The sequence below is a fragment of the Crassostrea angulata genome, chromosome 2 (assembly GCF_025612915.1).
Source record: "Crassostrea angulata isolate pt1a10 chromosome 2, ASM2561291v2, whole genome shotgun sequence".
Taxonomy (NCBI): Eukaryota; Metazoa; Mollusca; class Bivalvia; order Ostreida; family Ostreidae; genus Magallana; species Magallana angulata.
Genome location: NC_069112.1, coordinates 305290 through 312555, shown reverse-complemented (window position 1 = coordinate 312555; position 7266 = coordinate 305290). Strand labels below are relative to the sequence as shown.

The 7266-nt window shown below is 35.2% G+C and overlaps 1 long non-coding RNA gene across 1 annotated transcript; it reads left to right on the top strand.

The window, feature by feature from the left end:
- The first annotated feature begins 369 nt into the window (after nucleotides 1-369).
- Nucleotides 370-1826, top strand: LOC128171635 (uncharacterized). Its single transcript, XR_008242112.1, has 3 exons — nucleotides 370-406; nucleotides 799-898; nucleotides 1304-1826. It is a non-coding gene; the product is annotated as an uncharacterized LOC128171635 (long non-coding RNA).
- Nucleotides 1827-7266: the final 5440 nt, after the last annotated feature.

Sequence of the window (7266 nt, the reverse complement as noted above, 5' to 3'; positions counted from 1 at the left end):
TAATTTCATTAGACATTTGTAAACAAACGGTCGGCCATTTTTTTTTTTTGGTTAATCACGTGTTACAAATACAATTGTAACAAACACACGCCAATACTTTGTCGTATTTAACCAGGAAATACTGACTCAGACAGTTCTTATTTAAAATAAATATACATGTAAAAAGTATACTATTCGGTAAAAAATGATAATTTTGATTAAACATCATTCATTTTAAACTATCCCAGGATGCATTTTTCCAAGATTTAGCGGGTTCTGATTGGTCAGTATTGGCGCACTTTATGATTCCGAGCGAAGGTTAAAATAGACAAGAAGGTGCTGTTGTAAAATGGAGAATTGAGAAGCATTAATAGCCTCTATATATATTAACAAGGAGATAATGCAGGAACGAAGAACTCATGTCAAGGTAACTTAATTCACAATATAGATACTCCCAATAACATTTTCAAGGCTCTAATTTATCTCTCATTTGTAAACGAGATCTCGCGCCATCAAATCAAGATGGCGTCATTTTTTCAAACTTGGTTCGGAGTTTTAATTTTTATTACCGTATCTCTTTTAAATATACGTTTTGACCAAGTTAACCATTAACCAACTTTATATGCATGATAATCAAGATTATCCAGGGTATACACATATATAATTATATAAACGTCCCTAATATATGAATGCTTGGTTGGTAAACAAGACGAACAATGAATCTTTCGCACATTATACAATTTACAAACTCTAAATGTAACGAAACAAATTTATTAATAAAATCCGGAAAATGAAATTTTTCACGTTTTTCTTTTTCAGCATTGACAGCATACAAAGTCAATGTTTCCGGTGATTAGTTGCATCCTCTGTTCGGTGATTCGGGTGAATGTTTTGACCAGCTGGACGATGTGAACGCAAGGTATTGCTTTGAAATTGATTATTTTCACCATTAACTAATACATGTGTTGGATGTTTATAATTTACTGTAGTAATTTTTGGGAAATCCAGGTCTAAGTTCTTGAAAAGAAGGCTGATGATGGGGGGGGGGGGGGGGGGTAAAACACACTTATTGTTGATAAGTTTTAATAATAATGTAGAATAATTGAATCAAAATGAAAATAACATAGCTTCAAACATAAAATGAAACATTTTAGACCAGATACTACTGTAGTCATTATATGACATAGTTTAAACAGCAACTGGCAACTGCATAGTAGCTCCTGTATTCAGAATTTTATTCAGAATGCTTTTATTACATGTTAGGCTGAATGTCTTATGTTTATTGTTTAAAAATCTAAATGAAACTTTATTATTCATGTTTAAGATAAATAGAACACATAAAGTACAGCCCAGTGAAACGAACAAGTTCATCGCAAGAAGAAGAATTTTAATGCTACCACTGTCCAGAACTACTAAGTCTGCTGTAGCCATGATGTGATCATATGAGTGCTTCGCCGGTCTGGACAATGCTCGAAAGTCCCCCAAAAGGCATATTTCCATAAACTACGACTCGGGTTACATCAACAACAGCCAAGGACACTCCTTATTGATTCGAATGGACACATCTCTACGACCCGACTAAACCTCTGCAGAACAAGACTTTTTAACTGTAAAGTATTCTCATTTCAAAAAACCTATAAACTATAAAAGTACCTTTTTTATATGATCAAATACCAGTATATTACAATGTCTGTCTGTAAGCTAGAATCTTAGAAAATCACATGGTTTTGACTTATTAAATGATTGATTAGACCTTGCAGATATTAACTTTCATTTTCTTAAATAATTTGTTATATTTGCAAATATTGCATAAAATATTAGACTCCATGTAACATATATCCTCGAACCTCCAAGTTGATAAGTGTTAACTACTTTTTTTTTCATTTTCTTTGTTTAAACATTTATTGATAACTTAGTTTTTATTTGCAGCAATATATGAAAAATTAAGAAACCAATCTTAAATGTAAAAACACTGCATTAGGAGATGAATGCATGGGTCATAGAAATGATAAAATACACCAAATAATATTCAATTATGTCGTATATGAAAATATATAAAGACAACATATACCCGATGTATTACAATTTTTATATAACAAAATTACTTGGATGGAAAGTTGTTTCCATGTGGGTTTTATTTTAATCTGTATTGTGTAACTAATATATAATTGGAATTAGCTTTTATATCATAAGTAAAATGCTGGTATTGATGAGAATTGTAAGGTGAATGATCTGTGTGATACTTTGTATTTTATACATTTATGCTACATGTAGTAATACTTGTCATATATAAACAATGTATATTTTACTTCATGTCTTGGATTTAAAAATATTAATGTAGGTAAAGTAGTGAAATGTAGGAAGGTAAACCGTGTGTAAAGAAGAATATTCATCAGGAATGAAGTGTGTTGCAATCAGCATAATTAATTAAATGTGTACATCATATTTTTGCACATGATTAGACAGACTGCTCCATTGTTAGCTTTTTATTGGCCAACAAGCTTTTCATATCTCCCTCTGGGTCATCTATTAAATACTGACAGGCTTATGATATTAAAATCTGATCAGTTGGTACATCATGGGTGGAAATGAAAAGTTCACTTTGGACTTAATGGATTATCAATAAAATGATATCAAATCCTGTTCTATTGTAAAACATTAGATTATATTACTAACAAAGAAAAGGTTTATCCCAACTTGTAAGTGGGTCACTTTGACCTAATTTTGGAATTTATTGACATATTCAAATCAAATCTGGGTCTTACCTCTATTATTAGTCAGCTACTATCTTGTAGTGTATTTTTTTTTTTTAAAGATGGATACTTTAGACTTTTCAAAAATATTTTATGGTGTACATATTCATTGTAGTTCAAAACAAATTGAGACAAGTGTATCATGTTCATGTAACAGTGAAGTTTTCTTTGTTTATTCATGTACGTGCAGTTATTTTGTAAATTGCATTCATATTTTTAAAAAAGTAAGATCTTTGTTGCATTTTTAAAGGGAGATTTGATAGGCATTTAATCGAGATGAAAAAACATACAAAAGTAAAGATTTCTATGGGTGGTTTTTTTCTTGTGCAATTTTATCATTTTTTAAATAAAAGTCCCTAATAAGGGAATTGCCATATGGATGTTTCTCCATTATTGTATCTTGGCTGTATTTTATTTATTATTGGACACAATTTCATATTTTTGAACAAAATAAATTTGGAACTGTTTGAAATTGTTTTGTTTTTACATAAAGTAGAAACCTTGCTCAGCTTTTGTGAAAGCAAAAATATAAAAAGTTTCAGTAAGTTTCAGTTGCGGAAACCCTTTGTAAACAATATGTTTCCCAATTGTATATGGAGGTTGAAACTATGCAGAAACTTCAAGTTTCAGTAAGTTTCCGTCGCGGAAACCATTTGTAAACAATATGTATCCCAAACGTATATGGAGATTGAAACTATGCAGAAACTTCAAGTTTCAGTAAGTTTCCGTTGCGGAAACCATTTGGATTCATGGACAGCCTAAGTTTCAGCACTGCGGAAACTTAATGAAACTTGAAGTTTTCGTGCTGAAACCTGTCGGAAACTTAAAGTAACCTTAAGTTTCCGCAGAGTTTCCAAAGGGTTTCCGCAGCGCTGAAACCAGATATTTCATCCAGTGAATCAGCCAGGAAAGCTGAAACTTGTGTGGAAGCATCCTCAGGTAGTGTAGACTCAAAGTTGTGAAAATCATGATCCCTGGGGGTGGGTGGGGCCACAATGGGGGCTCGAGGTTTTACATAGTAATATATAGAGTAAATCTTTAAAAATCTTCTTCTCAGAAACTAATCAGCCAGGAAAGCTGAAACTTGTGTGGAAGTATCCCCAGGTAGTGTAGATTCAAAGTTGTGAAATTTATGATCCCTGGGGGTGGGTGGGGCCACAATGGGGGTCGAAGTTTTACATAGGAATATATAGAGTAAATCTTTAAAAATCTTCTTCTCAGAAATAATCAGCCTGGAAAGCTGAAACTTGTGTGGAAGCATCCTCAGGTAGTGTAGATTCAAAGTTGTGTAATTCATGGCCCCCGGGGGTTGGGTGGGGCCACAATGGGGGGGGGGGGGGGTCGAAGTTTTACATAGGAATTTATAGAGTAAATCTTTAAAAATCTTCTTCTCAGAAACTAATCAGCCAGGAAAGCTGAAACTTGTGTGGAATTATCCTCAAGAAGTGTAGATTCAAAGTTGTGAAAATCATGAGCCCCGGGGTTAGGGTGGGGCCACAATGGGGGTGGGGGGTCGAAGTTTTACATAGGAATTTATAGAGTAAATCTTTAAAAATCTTCTTCTCAGAAACTAATCAGCCAAGAAAGCTGAAACTTGTGTGGAAGCATCCTCAGGTAGTGTAGACTCAAAGTTGTGAAAATCATGATCCCTGGGGGTGGGTGGGGCCACAATGGGGGCTCGAGGTTTTACATAGTAATATATAGAGTAAATCTTTAAAAATCTTCTTCTCAGAAACTAATCAGCCAGGAAAGCTGAAACTTGTGTGGAAGCATCCTCAGGTAGTGTAGATTCAAAGTTGTGAAAATCGTGATCCCTGGGGGTAAGGTGGGGCAACAATGGGGGACACAATTTTACATAGGAATATATAGAGTAAATATTTAAAAATCTTATTCTCAGAGACACTAATCAGCCAGGAAAGCTGAAACTTGTGTGGAAGTATCCCCAGGTAGTGTAGATTCAAAGTTGTGAAATTTATGATCCCTGGGGGTGGGTGGGGCCACAATGGGGGTCGAAGTTTTACATAGGAATATATAGAGTAAATCTTTAAAAATCTTCTTCTCAGAACCTAATCAGCCTGGAAAGCTGAAACTTGTGTGGAAGCATCCTCAGGTAGTGTAGATTCAAAGTTGTGTAATTCATGGCCCCCGGGGGTTGGGTGGGGCCACAATGGGGGGGGGGGGGTCGAAGTTTTACATAGGAATTTATAGAGTAAATCTTTAAAAATCTTCTTCTCAGAAACTAATCAGCCAGGAAAGCTGAAACTTGTGTGGAATTATCCTCAAGAGGTGTAGATTCAAAGTTGTGAAAATCATGAGCCCCGGGGTTAGGGTGGGGCCACAATGGGGGGGGGGGGGGTCGAAGTTTTACATAGGAATTTATAGAGTAAATCTTTAAAAATCTTCTTCTCAGAAACTAATCAGCCAGGAAAGCTGAAACTTGTGTGGAAGCATCCTCAGGTAGTGTAAATTCAAAGTTGTGAAAATCATGATCCCTAGGGGTAAGGTGGAGCCACAATGGGGGACACAATTTTACATAGGAATATATAGAGTAAATATTTAAAAATCTTCTTCTCAGAGAAACTAATCAGCCAGGAAAGCTGAAACTTGTGTGGAAGTATCCCCAGGTAGTGTAGATTCAAAGTTGTGAAAATCATGAACCCCAGGGTTAGGGTGGGGCCATAATGGGGGGTCGAAGTTTTACATAGGAATTTATAGAGTAAATCTTTAAAAATCTTCTTCTCAGAAACTAATCAGCCAGGAAAGCTGAAACTTGTGTGGAAGCATCCTCAGGTAGTGTAGATTCAAAGTTGTGAAAATCGTGATCCCTGGGGGTAAGGTGGGGCAACAATGGGGGACACAATTTTACATAGGAATATATAGAGTAAATATTTAAAAATCTTATTCTCAGAGACACTAATCAGCCAGGAAAGCTGAAACTTGTGTGGAAGTATCCCCAGGTAGTGTAGATTCAAAGTTGTGAAAATCATGAACCCCAGGGTTAGGGTGGGGCCATAATGGGGGGTCGAAGTTTTACATAGGAATTTATAGAGTAAATCTTTAAAAATCTTCTTCTCAGAAACTAATCAGCCAGGAAAGCTGAAACTTGTGTGGAAGCATCCTCAGGTAGTGTAGATTCAAAGTTGTGAAAATCGTGATCCCTGGGGGTGGGTGGGCCACATGGGGGGGGGGGGGGGGTCGAAGTTTAACATAAGAATATCTAGTTTAAATCTTTAAAAATCTTCGTCCCAAAAACTAATCAGCTAGGAAAGCTGAAACTTGTGTGGAAGCATCCTGAGGTAGTGTAGATTCAAAGTTGTGAAAATCATGATCCCTGTGTGTAGGGTGGGGCCACAATGGAGGGTCGAAGTTTTACATAGGAATATATAGAGTAAATATTTAAAAATCTTCTTCTCAGAAACTAAGCAGCCAGGAAAGCTGAAACTTGTGTGAAAGTATCCTCAGGTAGTGTATATTCAAAGTTGTTAAAATCATGATCCCTGGGGATAGGGTGGAGCCACATGGGGGGGGGGGGTTAAAGTTTTACATAGGAATATATAGAGTAAAACTTTTAAAATCTTCGCGGGGGTGTTAAGGAAGCATATGGAATCTGAGTTACATGTAATTCCGTGAAATCACAAATCTTAATTATTATGTACATATTCGAATATGTAAGCAACTAAACGTAGATCAAAAACAAATATAAAATACTGAAGACAATTTTTTTCCAGAAATTAGTTTGTATTACGTAGATTTACACATTGATGACGTCATGACTTAAAGTTGAATGTCGTGTGAATTTGATCGGAAAGCATTGTAAACATATTCAAAATATAACTAATCTAAGAACTCTAATAAAGTATTGTGGTGTGATTTATTGAGAATTGAACATAAGAATACTGGGGGAGATGTTAGTTTTATCAATCATTCGCTAAAAGGTATGTAAATTTGCTTTTATTTCTCGGCCAGGCTTTCCTCTGTCGTTGTTTACAATATAAAAATCCGACTAGAACAACACTACCCCGTATATATTGAACTTGAAATTGTATACGTATCGTTAGTTTGATCAATGCTTAAATTGAAAAGTGCTGCTAGAATCCCATGCTGTGTGTTGTTTTGATGCAATTTGCCGTTTTCCGTGCAAACTATATAAAAGTTAGGACGGTTTTACGAGAACCGGATAAATAACTTTTTAATAAGGAAAAACATAGGATTCTAGCAGCGGTTTTGATTAAACTGAGAAGTTTTGCTTTCACTTGGTATGTTTATTTTATTTTTGAAACCGCGGGGTAGTGTTGTTCTACCTCATTTTATGTTAAGGAATATACGTAAGCTATTTATAGTTGTCACGTGATAATGCACCAATGTGGCAGTTATGTACTACCTGATTTTATTGCACTGACATCTATTTTAAAGGATAATACTAAGTTTTTGATCTTATTCAAAATAATTATTTAATTTCACGATTTTGAATATAACAGTCAAAATAAGACGCTAAATTGCCCATATGCTTCCTTAACACCCCCGCGTTCTCAGA